The sequence below is a fragment of the Etheostoma spectabile genome, chromosome 17 (genome assembly GCF_008692095.1).
Source record: "Etheostoma spectabile isolate EspeVRDwgs_2016 chromosome 17, UIUC_Espe_1.0, whole genome shotgun sequence".
In the NCBI taxonomy this organism is placed as follows: domain Eukaryota; kingdom Metazoa; phylum Chordata; class Actinopteri; order Perciformes; family Percidae; genus Etheostoma; species Etheostoma spectabile.
This window is the reverse complement of record NC_045749.1, coordinates 23796622-23817767: the sequence shown is the minus strand read 5'-3', so window position 1 is coordinate 23817767 and position 21146 is coordinate 23796622. Positions and strand designations below refer to the sequence as shown.

Below are 21146 nucleotides of genomic sequence, written 5' to 3'. Positions count from 1 at the left end.
TCAGTCAACCAATCAGAGGTCCTCTCCCATTCCCTCTAACAGCCAATCAAAGGTCCTCTCCCTTTCCGCTTAACAGCCAATTGGAGGTCCTCTCCCATTCCGTTTAACAGCCAATTGGAGGTCCTCTCCCATTCCGTTTAACAGCCAATCAGAGGTCCTCTCTCATTCCCTTTAACAGCCAATCAGAGGTTCTCTTTGATTCCCTTTAACGGCCAATCAAAGGTCCTCTTCAATTCCCTTCAACAGCCAGGCGCGTTTGGACCTTGGAGCGTTGCTGTTATGATGGAGGATTAGCTGAGCAGGAAGGAGAGATGTTCAAGAGAAGAAACTGATCTGCTTGTGCGTGAAGTGAAAGGGCAGATCATATCATTTTACTATTTCTATTTTAATCTTCTGCACGTGTGTGTGCTGCTGTGCATCCCTGTGTGCTGTCCACGGACCTAGGCACATTCTACTAATGCGCTGGTAAAATAACAATGAAATGCTGCGTTATTGACTTTAGACCAGGTTTTTGTTGGCCATGGATAGGAAAATTCCAAGAATGCACCTGAACACACCTCCCTTTAAGACCAGCACGTCCAGAATGCACGTGAACACACCTCCCTGTAAGACCAGCTCGCCCAGAATGCCCCTGAACACACCTCCCTGTAAGACCAGCTCGCCCAGAATGCACCTGAACACACCTCCCTGTAAGACCAGCTTGCCCATGGGCCACAGGTGGGTGCAGGTGCATTTTCTATTTAAATGACGTTGGCACTGGACGGGAAACTTAAACTTGCAAAGACACTTGTGTTGGGCTTTGTGCTGCGCTGGGTGCAGGATAGGGCCAAAGGTCCCATTACCTGTGCTGGAGCTTTTAACCACATTTTACAGGGACTGGAGTTTTCTGAGCTCTCGTGTTGACATTAGACAACCTAAATTGCTTGCATTCTGTTCCTTATTCATCCAAAACCTAATATAAAATTTCCTTAAAATATCTGCCATGTCAAGACATGGGGGAATTGACTCACGGATTGGAATCACAGACTGTATAAAATAATGGACAAAGCTTCCGGGACTGTCTCTAAGTCTATGGGAAGTGCCCTACTTCTCACTTGATTTATGTGTGGCCTGCTCAAGAATGATTTTTTTTTTTTTTTCTACCCCACAAAAAAAATGACTTTCATTACTCGATGCCAGACCCTTAATCTTTCGGATTTGGGTCTGGATTTCCAGGCTAAGTAAATCCTGGAACACATTCAAAACCTGTTTGATGTAAATTCCACTAATTATCTTGCACTCAGCAAATAACACACAGATTCACACAGAATGACACCACGAGCTATGAAATGATCTGCTTCTTCCACTTTACTTCTCACATGTCATTGCCCGGCTTAACATAACAGGGAGTTGGGTTCTCATTGCTAAATCCATCAACCTGTGCAGGTCGGAGTCTGATAAATAACCTTGTAATAATCCATGTCAGCATGTGGGTGGAGGCCGGCCAAAGCAGCTACTGGAAATCTCAGTCCAGCTTCTGCCCCCAGACTCTCCTGACCAGCCTGCTTTAACCCTTTCCTCTCCGTCTCTTATGTCACTTCAATTCAGATGCTACACATCCTCAAGTTTTAGTACTCTCCACAGTACATCCAATTATGTGATGAGGCATTCATTGACTGTAAGTCCTGGAACACATGTTTTCGCCTTTGTCCACTCAATGTGCATTTGTGTTATTCTGGTGTGTGTGTTCAGATTTTTTTTTTTTTTTGATCTGATAAAGCCAAGGAATTTCCCCAGTGTGGGATTAATAAAGTCTATATGATCTAATCTTATGATCACCATCAACTAATGGTGCAACTTTGATGTAATAACATGAAGCCAGAGACTACACACAGTAGTGTTGTTGTAAGTCTTTTTCTTTAAATAACAAGTTGTTTCCAGTTGCATTTGTAGCTTCATGTTCCCTTTTGCTTTAGCACATGAAAGGACTTCTTGTTTGGTTATGGGGTGGATACAGTTCCCCCATCTGTTTAAATATGTTACATTAACACATCTCTTTTGGTTCCTTTTTTGTGTATGCATTAAATTCTCTATAGTCTTTATATTTCACACTCAGGACTTGACTTTAGATCTGCCAAAGCACCCACCGAATTATTGCCAAGCCCTGTTCATACTGTGAAGTTCTGCACATTCTCTGGTCAACACATGTTATTTATTGTAAATGATTCTATTCTTATGTTTCTTGATTTTTGCAGTACATGCTGCTATATTTATTGTTATGTACAAAAAAGGTAAAATTCCTTTAACCTTTGTGTCGTCTTCCCGTCAACCATGAAAAATAAGACTGTTTTGGTCACTTTGTGTAACATTATTATCACTTTTTCCGAGATTTTTGTCACTTTTTCAATGTTGTGGATGCTTTTTTTGACATTTTTAACCTTGATATTTTCAGCGCTTGTTTTGACGGCCCATTTCTTGTAACAAAACCCCCCCCGAATTAACTGAAAACGGGTCAAATTTGACCCAAGGACAACATGAGGGTTAATATGAAAAACTCCCTTGGCATCAAACCCGATTTTGATTCTGATGTTGTGCAGTCAGCACTAGTTTAACCAGGCCTAAGAGCATCCAAGAGGGCGTGTGATGCACATTGTATCATCTACCCATGTCTGTGAAGATCCCAAACAGATTGACCTGTAGCCCAAAATGTATGATCATGTGATCTGCAAACAGGTCCATGCATGCCTTCCTGTCTGCCCCCCCTGTCTATTTTGGACTCTATTGTAGGGTAATGAGCTTTAACTTTTTATTAACAGCTGATGTGTGCCTCACCATTCTCTTGACTTTTGCAGATGATTTCACTAGATGTTTCTGTATCTCATCTTGTTAGAGAAGCCCGTGGTGTATGGTCCAGGTTCTCAGTAGCTCTTTTCTACAAATCCTTTTCCGATGCTTACATGTGTGTATCGGCTCTTTTCCTTCCCGAAGCCTTTCTGTGGCAGGGCTGGTATTTATTCTTCGTTGCTTGCACACTTTCCACTGATGTGAGTACCATGTGACACCGCAATCCCTAACAACCAAAAATAACAAGAACTGTACACAGTAGCACAGTAGCTGGAGGTTGGCTCCATGTATAGCAGATATCAATATTTTGCATGTCCTGAAAAAAGCCCTCATTTCTTTATATTTCTCACTATTTATTGTTTCTCTTTTTTCTTTCTTAGTATTTGGAGAGATTATAGAACGTATGCCACATAACAGCCTCTAGCTGCCAGTGAAGCAGGGTGAGGACCCAGAGTGAAAGCCCTGTAATATTTTAGCCCTCCGCTGTGGAGGGATGATAGATGAGGCAGACAGCCGTCTTGGATCTTCTGGCTGAAGCTGGCTTCCAGGCCTGGGTCACCCAGAGTGCTCCCCCCCCCCCCAGGGCCAGCTTTTTCTTCCTCTGGTCTGGCCTTCTATTTAAGACCATGAAGGCTGCACGTATGAGAGATACAGTCCAGCTCAGCATGTGTGTTTCCTCAGGTTTTGGTGTGTGTGTTCTTGCACTGATATGCCGTAGAAATTTTAAGCTTGCAGCCTTCTACTAACGTGAAAAGCTGATAAAGATATTGGAATTTGTCTTTCCATTTATTTCTGCAGGGCTGTCACATAATTGCAGTGCAATATTCGTCCCTGTGAACACACGGACATAATGTGATAGAAAAAATAGGTTTGCTGCTTATGGAAGCACTCAGTGAATACTTTCATTGGTTTTAGCATTGACATGATATCAGTAATTAATCATTTGGATGCCCTTAGGGGAGAAGAAGATTTTCAGTCTATTAAATTGGACTGATGTGTCTGTATGTCTAGGTTATCACACACTATTCTGCCGGCTGTGTCGTGGCCTTAGTTTCTGTCTGCTCAGTAGAAGCTTCTTCTTCAAAAAGCAAGACTTAAGGCCTTTACACAGCTGGGGTGAGACAAATAGACGACACGGAAATGCAAACCACTCACCTGCAAATATTCACATCAAAACTATTTATAATGGCAGCATTGGGAATTTGAGACAGTAGTTCAATAAAAGTTCTGAATATTCACTCCAGCTCATGTACGGTGTTGGTGGGACAGTTTGAGATTTCTATGGAGACTAGGGAAGATCTAGTGAATGTATAGTAGCTAGAGTCTGTATGTTGAGCACAAACAATCCTGCAGCTCCTGCAGACCAACCGGGAAATCGCAGGCTTCTGTACCTCTTTCCAGAGGGCAGTTGATCAAACAAATTGTGAGCGGGGTGACTTGCATCACTCACAATTGTGGTCGCCTTACGGGTGAGGTGGGAGGTGTAAATGTCCTTCAGGGAGGGGAGTGAGGCACCAATAATCCTTCCAGCTGTGTTCACTATGCGCTGCAGGGCTCTCCTGTTGTATTCAGTGCAGCTTCCTCCCCACACAGCAACACAGCTGGAGAGGACGCTCTCAATGGTGCCTCGGTAGAATGTAGTCATGATGGCTGGTGGAGCACTTCCTCGCTTGAGTTTCCGCAGGAAGTACAGGCGGCGCTGAGCTTTCTTTGCCAGTAATGCAGTGTTTGTGGTCCAGGAGAGGTCTTCACTGATGTGCACCCCCAGAAATTTGGTGCTGCTCCCTCTCTACCACACACCGTCGATGGTCAGTGGCAGGTGTTGGATGTGACCTCTCCGGAAGTCACAACATATCTCTTTATTCTTGCTGACATTCAGCAGAGGTTGTTGTCCCTGCACCACGTGGTCAGAAGGTCGACCTCCACCTGTATTGAGTCTCGTTGTCCTTGGTGATGAGACCCACCAGAGTTGTGTCGTCAGCAATTTTCACCATGTGGTTGTTGCTGTAGGTTGCAGTGCAGTCATGCGTCAAGAGCAGCGGGCTGAGACACGCGCCTTGAGGGGCCCCCGTGCTCAGTGTGATGCTGCTTGAGATATTATTTCCAACCCGTACTACTTGAGGCCTCTGACAGAGGAAGTCCAGTAGCCAGTTGCAGAGGTAGGTACTGAGTCCCAGTTTGTCAAGTTTACAGATGAGTTGTTGTGGTATTATGGTGTTGAATGCAGAACTGAAGTCTATAAACAGCAATCTCACATATGAGCCCTCCATGTAAAACCATTCAATCTTGCTGAAAAACAAAATTAAAAAAATTCTGCCCCAGAATCTTTGGTCTGGGAGACATTTAGTAACACCTCTGACCTGCTTTGGTTTGGAATCTGCAGGGTTGTGTTCAGCCTGTTGTCATGAACCAGTCCTTCAAAGAGATAAGCACTGTAATTCATAAGCATTCCCAGTTTTTTGTTGCTGTGTGCACCACATTAACGGCCACTGTCTAGGGAGGAGGTGGTCGTGGACGGGTGTTAACATACAGGACGTTCAAACCAGAGAGCCGAGTTCGCTTCTAAAGCCTTTCACCCAGGAAACGTGTGTTCCTTAGGAGTGTTTGAATCCAAACTGTGATCTTTTTTCTACTTTTTCCTAATCTTAACTAGTTTCTTGGTGCCTGAACTTAACTTTGGGAAAACGCTCATATTTTGTGGACTAAATTTAATTGCAATGTCCGCTGAAACAACGCTCAGCTCGCGGTGCTCTGTACTCTCCTCAAAGGAATCTATTTTTGGGTAACTGAACCCCCCACACTACCGCCAACACAACAGAGGTGTGTAACTGGCGTCACAAAGCTCTGTAGCGGCTTCAATAACTATCAACTGCCGCTCTGCGCCATGGAGCTCATCGTCAGCCGGCGTATACATTTTTATACAATATCATATAGACCCCTTTGTGAGAGTGTTTTGTTGCAGTCTCAACTGGAAACACCAACACTGACGCCAATGTTTAGCTGCCTTAATTGGGTCTCATCAGTCATGACGTCTCGTTCTCTGAGACTAACGTTGACCATGGCAGCCACCAGCAATGGTGAAGTATATACTGTATGTTGCTTCCTGTTTACCCTGGCACGTGGATGCCCAGTATACCAGAATGTTGATGAGATATGAGGTTTGGCGTGTCAATTTAAATAGAGATTAATTATTCTACAGGAGCTACAAACCCTTGTGTGTACAGGGATTGCTTTTGGCTCGAAGCATAGCGGTGTAAAAGTAGCCTCAGTCATAAACTTTACGCCATGCTTTCGCGTATAGTAAGGGAGAGTATATGAGGCTAGATATCATCTTAGATTTTGGAGGTAATAATATCGTAATAATTATGTAAATATTGTCTTTTCCTAGTTTTAAAGTTTGCATCAAAATAATATGATGTCATTTTCTGAACTTACCAGACTGTTCTAGCTGCTTTATTATTTGCCTATTAACCACTTAGTCACTGTTGGTGGCTATTCCTCAAAACTCTCATCGTGTTAATATTAAGTAAATGCACCAATAGTCAACCATACAATATCGCCACAATCTACATCAATGTATTTGATTGAAAATATTGTGATATTAGATTTTTTTCTACCAGCTACCAGCTATAGATTGCTCATTAATTTGAACACAGATTTCTTTTTTTATGCCAGGTATTAGTGTAGAACGCTGCTCATAAATAGAGTGTGAGTCAAACTCATTTCCTCTGAGTCTACCAAGAACAATGAAGGCTGAAAGCACACAGCACCTTCTCATAAAACAGCTTTTATAACAAATATTCACATGTCCTGTAAAAGCAACCTGACTCCAACATCTGTCGGCCATGTGGAGCGGAAAGGTGCTTTCTGTGCAGGTGGCCGATGTGTTAACGCATAAACAATGTGACATTGAAGTCGGCTGCAGGTGTAAAATACTGCTGTGCTCAACCAGTGCTGCACGGAAGGCTGTGGTCACTGCTCCTATCATACAACTCCACTTTGCAAAGTCATGCACAGCTTTCCTGTGACTTTCATGTCTTCTTTTCATCCACAATGGGCATCTGTTTCATATTTAGTCTTGCATTGCGAGACCTTCCTCCACTGCACTGAGGAGGAAGGTCCGGCCTGCCAAATAGTATCAGGAAGGAACTTGTTTTGGTGGAACAGGTGGACGTTCAGAAGTAGTTTTAGTCGTCAACAGAGAACTCAGATTGGACAGATAGTCTAGCTTCTGGTTTACCTGCGAGACCTGAGGACCAGTACCATAGTCCTCAGATTGGACAGATAGTCTAGCTAGCTGTCTGGATTTACCCAGCAGCGATCGGTTGACCACAGGATATCCTCAGAAATCCAGAGGTTGGAACGCCAACACAGAGACAGAGGACGAGGACGGACATCTGGCTGAAATGAGGGAAGTGGAACATTGTGGATATAGACTAACCTGGAAGTGACGTGTCTTTCGTGCCATCATTTTTATTTTACAGTCAACAGCAATATCATCAAGCTACTTTGTAGACCTAAACCTGCGGTCTTTTATTTCTTTGAACACACTTAAATCCCCAAAGCTACTCTCAGGCATTAGGGTGTAGATAATCCAAAGAGAATATATGTTGTATTTTAAATATTGTTGAAACACCTTGAGTTCTGTGTATACAGTGAAACCACATTTCACATGCTGAGCCTTTCAAAAGCTATATCTGGGTCTGCCTTGGAGTCCACTGTAACTTGACATATACACAATCCCAAGCTGTTTTCACTTTTACTACAAAGTCTGTCTCTTTTTGGTTTCCTTTAGTCCCGTGAACTCAGCGGTTTCAAGCTGTGATGCCTGGGGCAGGGAGTGGAAAATTGTTGAGTCATTCAGCATTCACAGGAATACCTACAGCAAAGACCTTATGTTTAGAGCAAATCCTCAGGAATTGCAGTTTATCAGAAGTTGTCAAATACCTTCATTGCAGCAGCAGTCACGTTTCACCTGAAAGTAGAAAGTGAAGAGCATTTCTAGTAGAAGGTCATGTTTTTGTCCTGATAGGACAAGCAGCTTACAATAGCATTTGTGCAGTGAGATTCGTGTCAGCCTTCTGCAGCCCTGCACAGCTGATATCCATCATAACAACACGGCGTGAGTGCTGGTGTTTACCTCAAAGTCCCTGATTGGGTGCCTCTTGCTTATTCTAACAGAGCTGGGCCTCATTAAACACAGTGTCCTCTGTGAGTCGACGCCGGCGGCTAAACCCACAATTAGCCAGCAGTTCACTGAGATTTGCTGCATGAGGAACGGATTAGTCCACAGTGTATTTAAAAACAGGTGCATGTTCAAATGGGTGTCACATGGACACAACTACTACTTATGTAAGTTTGAGCCGCGCCGTAATGTCCGACATCAATGAAGCGCCTTTTTCTTGAAACCCATAAATGTGCGTAGGACTGCAGATAATGATTGTCATTATGGATTAATCCACTTTCTAATTTGTTCTAGTAATCTTTTTTTCCCCCAAAATACACATTCCAAGTTACCAGAGCTCATTGTGATGTTTTAAATTGCCAATTTTCTCTGCACAACAGTTAAACAAAATCCCAAATGGATATGTTTTACAATGCAGACCTGCAACCTCAAGTGGGACCAAAACATCTGAAACCAAACCCCCTGCTTTGACACGTTAATCAAGGTTTCTCGAGCACTGTGATTTGACAACGGGGAAATTATTTATTTACATTGTTGTGGTATGTTGCAAAACCTCAGAAGAACATTGGCACGGCCCTGCCTACACACACTCTGGTTAGCAGACCATTCCTTCCATTCAAGTGCATTATGTTAAGTGTTTCTTCAGACTTTAATGCTGAATCTCAATTTCAAATGTTTGTCACTGCACATGCCATGCAATGACTGGCAGTGAAACTCCGTCCCTGTAGTACAATACACGGACTGGATTTTGAATGCATGCAGGCAGTAGTAGTCAGGGATGAGTAACCAGGGTGGGCTGAACCAGGGCAAAGCATTCTCATGAAGGGTTTTTGTACAAAAACATACTCTATGCACAACAATTCATATTATACTTGTGAAATTAGGGTGACTGCCGACCGTTCAGGTGTCAACTGGTCACATGGCAGCTAAGTTCAGCGGTCTTTCCAAACCCCCAAGGAACAGCGCTAGGCTTTGAAGAAACCACGGGCTTTAGCGGTCAACAGTGGAATTGCAACGTCTGGACACACACTTTAGTTCTACAAACAGTTGTATTAGTTATTTGACTTGTTGACTTGACCACCATGTTGTGGTATGATGGAAAGCTTAGACCACATCAGGTCATTCAACGGTCACAGGGCAGGGGACAAAGAGATTCGGCCAGTCTCTAATAAAAATACTCTTCATCTTCATGCGTAATTATGTATGTCTCTCCAGATTCAAGGAGTCTAGACAGCTGCATGATAAGGGAATGTTTTGTTTCAGGACTGTCTCCTTTCAGAGGTCGGTGGACCTGCCAGGCTTTAGAGAGAGAGATACTCGGCTTTAGTATCTGTGTTGTAGGCGCCTGCAATGTCTGTTTACATTAAAGGTTCAGCTATACCGAGCCCCAGAGGTGACGTGGAGGGGGAAAAATAAAAAAATAAATAAATCAAAACATGTACTATATAGAATATATAAATATAGAAGAGACTTCAGATACATTATTAGGGGACCACTAAGGCCTATATAAAGAGACTTCAGATACAGTATTAGGGACCACTAAGGTCTATATAAAAGAGACTTCAGATACAGTATTAGGGACCACTAAGGTCTATATAAAAGAGACTTCAGATACAGTATTAGGGGACCACTAAGGTCTATATAAAAGAGACTTCAGATACAGTATTAGGGACCACTAAGGTCTATAAAAAGAGACTACAGATACAGTATTAGGGACCACTAAGGTCTATAAAAAGAGACTTCAGATACTGTATTAGGGGACCACTAAGGTCTATATAAAAGCATCTAAAGAGCACCATGTCATGGGACCTTTAAATACACCTTCAGGAATACAGGAACTTCAAAGAGCTGGGACCCAATGACTCCTCCTGGTTAAACTGTACTACTTGCTTAATTTTCTGCTCAGTTGAATGTTCATTAAATGCTCCTGTGTAAGTCATCAAAGTCTCCAGAATCTTCTTTACGTATGTTACACGAGCTGTGCTGCTCCTGAGTTTTAACAGCGTCCTTAACAAGGAAGTGAAATGTGATCAGGCTGAGTGTGATGTATCTCCTACCCCCTGAAGCTACGCTATAAACAGACAACAGAACTTTGACTTTTGACTTTGTGTCAAGCCACTTGTGTTAGTGAGCAGAGGTCAGGGGGGGGGGTGGGGGCTAAAGGTATGTGATTTTGGGAAGGTCACACCTCGCTTCTACAAAGACCGTTAGCAGCAGAGCTCTGCTGTTGTCACAAGAACAACTGCCATGATGGATGTATCCACGCCAACCACTGAACACAGGGTCAAGGCTGCTGACCAGCCTGTCATCTGGGTTCTTCTGCTCTGCAGTCTGAAAGCTAAGGTTTCTGCCTTTTGCGCCATCACGTTGTACGCTCACGATGACGCCATCACGTTACGTGGCGTCCGGTCCCAAACAAGCCGAGGTGAGTGCGGACCGCAGGAGATCGCTGTCTACATGAACCTGTTTGAATCTGTCTAAAATAAAAACTCATAACAGCTAGATCATTCATTCGTTTGGGGGAAGAAAGCTAAGTCTCTAGCCTTTCTGGTTGATGTCTTCATGTTACGTGACGCCAGGTGCAAAACAGCTGGTCCCCCATTTCCATAGCCGACGAATCAAAACGCCTGGCCACTGTGCTCATGAAAATTTAAAAATGTACATAGTTCAAATGATTTCTGGAGTACACTTGCATTGTGCCTTGATTGTCTGTGTTGACTATTTTGCAATACAAAACATACAAAAAATAATCTTGCAACCCCGATGCCCCGTTTCAAAGTCCAATTCACAACAACATCAGGGGTGCGACTAACAACTATTGTCATTGTTGATTAATCTGTCAATTATCTTCTAGATTAATGGATTAGTGGTTTGGTCTCTAAAATGAAAAAAAAGGTGCAAAATGTGGATCACTCAAGATGACGTCCTCAAATGTCTCGTTTTGTCCTCAACTCAAAGATCTTCAGTTTACTGTCACAGAGAGGAGAGAAGAAACTAGAACATATTCACATTTAACAAGCTGGAATCAGATACTTGCTTTTTTTAATAAAGTGTCTCAAAACAGATTAATCCATTATCATTACAGTAATAATCGTTGACAACTAATGATATGTCTGATCAGGTTGTTGTAGTCTGGCGCTCCATCTGCTCTCTCTCCTCTCCTATGAGTCATTTCTCTGGTTGCTCTGATGTTTACTGAGCAGCAAAAAGCTTTAGTGCATAACTTTTTGATATTAATAAATGTCCGTCACATTCCAGCCATCGCCAAATGAGTAGCTACAAAGCTAATTAAGATGATCAGATCCACACAACTCTCTCTTGAGGTCTCAGTATGTTCAGAAGATTATGACCCTCCTGAAGAGTCCATCATGTTTTTTTTAATTCCCCTGTCTCCTCCATGGTTATTAGCGACTGTGAATAAATACATGTTGAGTTAAAAAGCTGTCATTATGAATTATTTTAGTTAAGATCAGAGGAATGTATTTTGATGAATTATACCAGACTGTTTTATACCCATTTCAATTGTTTTTGACAAAGGCTGTAACAATTAAATGAAACACCCAAAATTCATGAAGCGTAGTGAACTGATCCTGTATTTTACCTGCAACGAGCGTTGTATGGAACCATCAGTGTTATTTTTGGGAAATTAAGTAAAAGAAAGGAAGGGTCAGGAAAAACAATCTATGAAATTCAGCTATTTATTTCCCGGAAGGAGGCATTTTTCTTCTTCTTAACCATTCCCACATTGGAGTACACATGGCAGATTTAGGGATGAGGGTGACACTTCCCGTGTATAAAATGCACAGGAAGTCCTTTCTCATGGAGGGGCTGAGTGTGCACCACCCCCATCTCTCCTTTCTTTTACAGCAGCATCAGGCTCTTCAGATTTAGTTCCCTGCTCCTGAGCAGCTGTCTCTCTTTTGTTCAGGTGGATTGTTTTTCAGGGGCTGTGACACGAGAGGGACCGGGTTCCTCCTCTCAGGTCCTGATGGACTTTGCAGGTTGGGAAATCAGAGCGAGAGAATGGCTGGGGGGAGACAGCGAGAGGAAGGGAGAGGAATGGAAAGGAGAGTGGTCACTGATGCTGCAACTGGGAATCTTATCAAGTTTCCCGGAAGGTTTAATGGACATGTCTGCCTTTCTCGTGGTTCCTCTCCTTTAATACTCTCCTTTCCTCTCATTTAGTACCTTTGCTTTCCCTGATGACCAAATTTATTACTTTAACACCAGCTCTCTGTTAAGATGGTTTTCTTTGACACTCATTCTTTGTTTCACCTCAAGATGCGTTCGGATCTCCTCGCAGTTCCTTTCTAAATTAACCACACAGGGTATTTAGATTTAAGATTTCAAATTCAGCTGTTCTAATACTATTGGATGTATATCAGCTTATGCTCCTAGCATACTTTTAGCAATGAGTTAAATATTTTAGTCACCAGGTTATTGTTTTATGGAAACGTAGTAGTAATGAGGACGGCAGGAGACATGCCTCTTCCTGATGCATATCATAGAGTCAAAATGACATATTGCATATGCCGAAATTACCAGACATGCACCATTATGAATTCATGAATAAGACAGCGTTTCACAAATGTATAAGGCGTCGCCCTAACAACTCACAAAACGTCTTGACTTGAGGTGGGAGTGCTCAGAGCAGACACCTGATAGTGATCATGTACAGGGATAACAATAACCTGATTTCTCTGTGTGCCATATCACGTCACATCCCGAATAGAATCATGACATATGACTCAAACAACATAGCTCTGGCTGTGAGTTCAGTGACACTCAGCGTCCAGAAACCAGGTAATCTACTGATTGAGTCCTAACAGTGAATATTCGGATTAATAGTGGATGGATTTTGGGTGACATAACGTATGATAATGAGGAAATAGTTACTGTGAACAGAGCATTCGTTGCATGTCTAAGAAGGTTTTAAAATCTTTTCATCTTTAGCATTTAAAGCCATAAAAAAAGGTGTTAACAACTCACTGTAGCTGTTGGTTTCTTAGGTCGCTGACATCTCGCCAGTCAAAAATAGTCGATCTCCAAATGCAACGTACCGGGGAGGAGAGCAAAGATGGAAAGCTCCTAAAGACTTTGTTGTTTTGTTGTTAGTGAAACACAATATTGGCCTTGAAAAAAGTTGAAAAAAGAGCCTCATATAAGAATGAAATTTACTCCTATTCAATCGACTATTTTTGACACTTCTTAGTGTTATAAATAGTGATTTTTGATGCTGTCATAATAGTTCCCTTAGCATATCATGTTGCAGCCAATCACCTTTTGTGTTATTGACGCGAGTCTCTTTCAGATTGAAGAACAAACGTTAAACGGATTTTATTCTTCAGCTGTGGGGAATGCAAGATTAGCGATAAATGGCATTAAAAAACTGAATTTAGGGCTGAGTAGATGTTGTGATAAAGGCCTTACATTTCATTCATAATTGTCATAGAAAGGTCTGAAAAAGTCTGCAATTTGACTTGGTGATCCCTGCAGAAACTCTGACCTCAGAACAGCATCACACAGAACCAAGTAGATGTTTTTCCTGGAAAAAGATTTTTTGTGGGGATTGCTCACAGAAACCCCAGAGACGTTGCGTCAACCGTTGACTTCCAGCTCTAACACTGTTGGATCTAAATTTCTGGAACACTGGAATAAAGAAAGACATTTAGACCAGGGGTTCCCAAAACTCTCAGCCCACGACCCCCAAAGTAACGGTGCAAGTGACTTGCGACCCCCCCACTATAAACGTATATAAACATTGCGCACAACCGCGCACGCAGTATAGGCGTGAAAATCAAAAGAGCTGTTCCCTTTTTATTTATTTGCTTGGTTTTATTTTAAATTTAGCCACTAGTTTTATCTTGTGTTAAAATCATGGCTAACATATGCTATTTCTAATCGTTTTCAATTTTGTTTTTTATTTCTGGAAATCAACTTGTGACCCCCCACCTCTCTGGCTCGCGACCCCCCTGTGGGTCCCGACCCCCACTTTGGGAATCACTGATTTAGACTAGCATATAAATGCTATGAAAAGTAGACTACTATAGGAATAAATGCATTCAATAAGTTTATTTAGGAACCATTTTCTAACAGCTGAGGTTAAGATCACTTTTGATGGTGGTACCCGGAACGGTTTGAATGACTCATTACCACTTTAGATCTACCTGGGACTACTTTGCTTTTACCCTTATAGAGGCAACAACTAGATTTGTATGGCTTCTGTATGCTCCTATGCTTGGGATAAGAACACACAGAAGCCTTGTTGTGTCTTTCAACCCCCCCCCCCTTTTTCTCTTAAGTGGACGGCTGGGAACATACTCTCACTCCCCACTGATTGACAGAATCATTTATATTGTGTATAAGCTGGTTTTCTAAGGTTGCACCATTCCATCAGATGGAGGTATTCTAGATGTATTATGTACATTTGCAATAGACATTTGCCTCATGATTCAGCCTGACATTGGAATCTTTGGAAAGTCTACTAGAATGAAATATACATTTCTTTTGATTTGAACAAAGATTAGTTAGCACAATATTTTTTTACCAATACCCCCCCCCCCAATAAGACACTGAGGTTCATGCTGGGGTTGGGAGACTGACCCATACATGACCCTCTTTGCTCCAGTCTTTACTTACACTTTGTATTGAGTTATGTCGCTGTATCCTGTTACTATTCTGGAACAGTGCAGTTTGTCGACAGGGATCAGTTTCATCTTACTCCTTGAGACGGATACAGGGATTGTGTGTGTCTGTGGGGGTTGAAGGTACAGGTAGTGGGCGGTGGGTATGGTTTATATTATCTCTACCGGAGGAAGTGGATCCCTGGGTTGGATCCCAGGATGCATAAAGCTGTCAGAATCCAATTGATGGTTATGAACGATCGGAGGTGATGAGGGCGAGGATGTGTCCCACCACCACCGCCATATGCCCACATACAACGGCCGGGGGGGAGGGGGGGGGGGGGGGGGCAGGGGTCAGGGATATTATTAAGGATTGATGGGGAACAAATGCTCGGTCAGACAGGTTATGTAAAGGTTACGTTAAAAATGTTATGTAGTGGTCAAAACCCATCTAATGATTTGACATGCTAAAGACTTTGAGACATTCATTCGAAAATACACCATTTAGAGCATGTTTTAGTATTACAGGAAGAAAATATTTTTGTCCTGATAGAATGAGAATGCAGTGCTCTTCTCATAGCTGCAGCCGTTTTAATTTAATAGAGCAACTTTTGTTTCAATCTAACAGAGAGCTTTGCCATCACAAAGCAGAACAAGATGTGTGTGTATATATATATACAGTGGCTTGAGAAAAGTTTACCCAGGATGAAGTTGATTAAAAAGAGGAATAAAAAAACATCTTTTGGAAATTGATCTTAATGCCTTAATTTAAAAAAAAAAAATAGGAAAATCCAACGTTTAAGGACACCAATTTTCTTTATGAATGAATAATGGATTGTTAATAAATAACTGATCTTCCTTAAAACACAGCGGGCATAAGTATACACCCCCCTAAGTTAAATTCCCTTAGAGGCAGGCAGATTTTTATTTAAAGGCCAGTTATTTCATGGGTCAGGATACTATGCATCCTGATAATGCTCCCTTGGCCTTTGGAATTAAACTGACCCCCCCCCCCACATCATCAAAAAAGTTTGGAATTTCCTGAGGCATTAAGATCAATTTCCAAAATGTTTTTTTTTATTCCTCCTTTTAACCAACTTTAGCGTGGGTGTGTTCATTTTCTCAAGCCACTGTATATAGACAGAGTGCCTGGGTAGCACACCTGGTAGAGAGTGCGCTCGTATATAGAGAATCAGGCCTCGCCTGTTTCCCACCTTTGCTGCATGTCATTATATATGTTGATGAGATATGAGGTTTGGGCGTGTTAGTTCAAACAGAGATTAGCTCCTCTACTGGAGCTAAACAGCCTTGTGCTCACGGGGATCTTTTGGCTCAAAACAATGCTTAAAAACCCAATCGTAGCAATGTCAATGTAGCCAAAAGCACAAGGGAAAGACGCGAGTGAGAAGAATGTGGAGGCATTTAAGGAGATTGGAACATTTCCCTTACCTGTTCTGTCTGTGTTGTCGTATTACCTTCACTCAGCATTCAACATCCTGAAGAAAATTGATACTTTATCAATAGAATTTTTGAAACAGACCTGAAACCAAAAACAGGCAAATCACGTGAAGGAAAGACACAAGTGAAGGAGACTGAACATCTGAAATTGTCCTCTGACTCGGTCATGACCAGGTCATCGTTCTTAACCCTCGACTAAAATAGTCCAAAGCTGTCCTATCACCCCCTCACGTCACTGTAGTGTTTATCTGCGAGTTCCAGGAGGCATCAAGGTACTTGTGGCTTGTTTACTTCACTTTGAGCCTCTTTTCCATCTTTAATGGCTCAGCGCTGATTACAACCACATGCCCTCTGACGGCCAAATGCTTCGAACCCCTCTTTGTTGTGTCTAGTTCCACATTGCACCCATTATCAGTCCACACAGCCGGTCTGCTTCCTTTGTCATGCTCTCAGCAGAAGCCAGAGATGACACTGCAGAGCGCATATAGGCTGAGCATGTATGGGCAGGTGGTTGGAAGAAAAGGGATATTTGGTGAATGAAGCCCCCCCCCCCCCCCCCCCCCCCCCAACCTCCAACACCCACCCCCCTCCCAATCCTTCCTCTTTAGCAGGGCTTCATTTAAACCCTGAGGATACAAGTCTCTCTCTGTGACCCCTTTAAATCCAGCTCCTGTTCTTGCACTTTTTTTCCTGAGGATAGTGGACACATACACACACACAAACACACACACACACACACACACACACACAACACACACACACAAACACTGCAGCACCAGAGCAGCACTACTAATTTTTTTCTGATAGCTGCCAGATGATGAAGCCGGCAGGGGGGCCCTGGTCTGACTGACTGACTGATAGACTGATAGACCTGCTCTCTAAGCCACATTACTTTGGAGGGAACAGGAAGTAACTCAGTCTGCCAGAATATCACGGGGGTGGGGGGTAATTGCACTTCTGTTGTCATGGGAGCTGCAGTATCCCTGGCCAATCATCTTCAGTCCAGTGTCTGATGGTGATTTGAAGCATTGCTGCACGTTAGAGCTGAGGGTCAGAGGAAGGTCAGGTAGTTTGACTGAAATGTTAATGAATGGTGAAATTAGGGACAGCTTTTCAAAACCTGAGCTGCTAAATGCATCTAAAACCATTTTCATTTCTTAAAGTCTTGTGTTGGAAGCAAAATCAGTGATGTCTTTCTGTTAACTTTCAGTACTGCATTCTGGAGTTAGACCGTGAGAGAGAGAGAGCAGCTGGGGTTGAGCAAGATAGAGAGTGAATATACAGTCCCTGACCAAAGTCTTGTCGCTTGTGTGCAAATTGACCTGAAGTGCCGCTGAAATATATTTCTAATCAAGATTTATTTACAAGAAATGGCTCATTTTAATCCCAACAGCTTTTGTAATAATGTTTCAGAGCAAAATGAAACTGTCAAAAAGTATTCTAATATCATAGCTCTTCTGTTGAATTACACCACAGTCGCGCAATTATTGCAGGAGACCTACTGGGAGCCCGCATGGATCCAAGATTCACCAGAAAACAGTGATGTGGTGGCGGAAAAATCATGGTCTGGGGAACATCCAGTATGGGGGTGCGGAGATCTGCAGGGTGGAAGGCAACACAATAGTTCAAATACCAGACATCAGCTACCTTTATATTCCCAACCATAAAAGAGGCCAAATTCTGCAGCAGGATGGTGCTCCATCGCATACTTCCATCTCCACTTCAAGTTCCTCAAGGAGAAGAAGATCCAGATGGTCCAGGATTGGCCAGCCAGTCACCAGACATGAACACATGGAGCATATGTGGGTAGGATGAAAGAGGAAGCATGGAAGACCAAACCAAAGAATATTGATGAACTCGGGAGCTTTCCTAGCTATTCCTGATGACTTCATCACACATGGTCTGGATCCTTGCCAAACCGCATGGATGCAGTCCTTCAAGCTCATGGAAGTCATACAAGATATTACATTTGAATCTCACCGCACCGCTATTTAATTTGCTGACATATTTTAGTTTGTAGTAAATTTGTTCAATTATGTTATAGGCGACAAAACTTTTGTCATGCCAAAATTTGACCTTTCTGTCTTGTTTAAATAACAAATCTTTTTTTAGTGAAACTAATTTATTCAGTGCATGAACATCATTTGGGAGGGTTTGTAGCTTTTCATATGAGCTATTTCTTACACCAATTGATTAATTAAAAGTCAGGTTAAATAGCAGGTGTTTCTACTAAATAGATAAGCAACAAGACTTTTGTCAGGGACTGTAGAGAAGGAGCGCCAAACAAAGCAGTGAATCCGAGGAATAAAACATGAATTTCTGATTGGTTCATGGTGGTCATGTTCTCAAGCACACCTAAACACCCACACAGGGAATTTAGATTCTGTCCACACCACAGGACCTGAGCTTGGTTCTGCCTGTTAAGAGTCGGGTAAAGTAGCGACCACAGCTCCACTTTGGAGTAGAAGACTGGTTCTAGGTGATGCAAATAGGGGATTTTAGCAGAACCGGTGATGGTGGTGTGTTCAAAAACCCTGCCCTGCTCAGAGGGTTGGAGAAAAAAATCCCTCCACGTACCATCAACACCCCCGCCAGACGCTTAATTTCACAGTGGCTGCATTTCAGCTAAAGCCATTTCTCCAGTAAAACCCTTTGGAGGACAAGCTCTCTCGAAACAGAGACACATAAAACCCTGTCTGGAGCCTGGTAGCTCACCTGGTAGGGCGTGCGCCCATATACAGAGGCTCAGTCCTCAACGCAGCGACCACAGGTTTGACTCCTACCTGCGGCCCTTTGCTGCATGTCATTCCCCCTTTCTTTCCCTTTTCATGTCTAAACTGTCCTGTCATAATAAACACCTAAAAATGTCTGAAAAATAATCTGATGACACGCTGTCAAGGGCTAGCATGACACTGGAGAAGGCCTTTGCTATGCTGGTGTCGAGACAGAGGATCAGCTTCCTTACTATTCATGTCCGCGGAGAAAGTGGACACTCGGGGTAGAATTGGGGCAGAATGCATTCTGCTGTACTTTTGCATGAGATGCAGAATGCTGGCTGTGGTCAGTGAATGAGCATCCGCACCGCGGTGGTCAGTAGGCATGTGCTGTGCGGGACAAGTGTTTTTTCTGAGGCAAAAACACAAATCTATGTTTAGTTTACAGTTGTGGATGCAATCATTCCATATTCCCTGGGCAGACTATTGTCATCAGCAACGTGGCTTTGAAACATGTTATAATAGTTTCATTATTTTAAGTCCCTTCAAGTAAAAATACTCAAATGTTTAGATTTGCAGATTTTCTATCTTAAGTCATTGTAAATAGAATTTCTTTGGTTTTTAACTCGTTCAGGCAATTTCTTGGTTGTGTAATGGGCATTTGTCATCATTTTGTGACATTTTAGAACTGTGTAAGTTTATCATATGAAGCTCTGCTGGAAGCTCAAGCTCTGGTTGTTCTTGTCAAAATATGGAAAAAGGAGAACGATAACCCACAAAATAATCTTGTAAAGAAATACAATCATTAGGTTATTTACCTATTTGTATTTCTGTGACCGATCACACTGCATGGGCACACTGCAACAGAACTAAAACTTAATCAGGTCAGTCATAGTCTTCCTGTAGGTGTTGCCTGGTCTGTACCAGCCCAGTGTTCTACCTTGCACATGCTGTCTCTGTTGAGGTCTCAGTTAAAAAGCAGAAAATTGCACATGTCTGATTTTCCCCATGACTGACGGCTGTACTCCAGCTCCCTGGGTCAGCGAGAATCATGAACTGGGACCATGACCAGGAAGCAATTTGTTAGGCTTAAGAAGGCCTGAAGAAAATGGGAGGCCCTGAGGTCAACAAGACACATATTTCCACTTAGTTCTACCTGACGGGACAGGGTTCAAAAGATGCGAGAGCTACAGGGGGTGGGGGGGCATCCTGTATAAGAATTTTAAGGAGAGCTCTAAAAGAAAATTGAATTTAAGATGCCACTGTCCTGTATATTTTAATCAGGAAAGATATGCAATGGTTTGTTATACATTTACATAATATGAACTGTACATTTACACAACATACATTAGACTCCATCGTAATAAAATCATTTTTATAAAGGGGTAAAGAAGCCAAGCCATATCCCCGAGATGGAGTCCAGACAACGGTGGTGAGAAGGAGCCCAAAGACCGGACCGAGGAGCTGAAGGGAGCGGTCTGCCTGAGGACCCAGGACCCAGGATGCTGTAGGAGATGAAGGGGGAGGAGGGGGGTTGCACTCTCCGCCTGATATGACAACTGACAGCAACAGAGAGGAGAATAGATTCAAAGCAGGGATGCCATGCTGTGATTGACTTGTGAATTTTATTTCAATATTGGGACACACAACATTAAACATTTAATTTTCCTCTTCCCTGTGAAGACAACACAGACTTCCTCCACACACTCAATGTCTACTTTGGTCGGTTTAAAGGACTCAACAACACTCCTGTGAGGAAATCCACACCTCACCCGGATGACCAGGCACTCAGACTTGAGACAGCTGATGTCTGGAGGACGTTAAGAAGACTGAAAAGCAGCAGGCCCCGATAACATAAAGGGACGGGTGCTCAAAGACTGTGCTGACGTCCTCACGGATACTTAACTCCTCGCTGACCCATGCTGTTGTCTCGTCCTGTTTCAAGACTGCCACCATCATACTAGTGTCCAAAACACACACAATTTCATCACTCAAAGATTCCTGTCCTTTGTGAGGCTAATGAAGGACCACATCATCTTCAAACTCCCCCCCCTCTTTTGAGCCGCTACAGTTTACTTACCGCTCCAACCGCTCCACAGAGGACGCTGTGTCCTCCACACTCCACCTGAGCCTGGAACACCTGAAGAAGAACACCACCCACGTGCGAGTGCAGTTTCTGGACTTCAGCTCAGCATTCAACACAGTCATCACCTAGCACCTGGTGAGCAAACTGCCCCCCCTTGGACTCAACACCCCCTGGCTGCTGGATTTCCTCACAGACAGACCCCAGTCCACGAGGGTTGGAAAAAACACATCCAGCTTCATCTCCCTCAGCACCCCCCA

The 21146-nt window shown here is 42.9% G+C and overlaps 1 long non-coding RNA gene across 1 annotated transcript; it reads right to left on the bottom strand.

Moving 5' to 3' along the window:
- Positions 1-218: 218 nt before the first annotated feature.
- LOC116705675 (uncharacterized) lies at positions 219-19633 on the bottom strand. Its single transcript, XR_004335986.1, has 4 exons — positions 19622-19633; positions 4932-4936; positions 3972-3973; positions 219-294 (listed from the first exon to the last, which is right to left on the bottom strand). It is a non-coding gene; the product is annotated as an uncharacterized LOC116705675 (long non-coding RNA).
- Positions 19634-21146: the final 1513 nt, after the last annotated feature.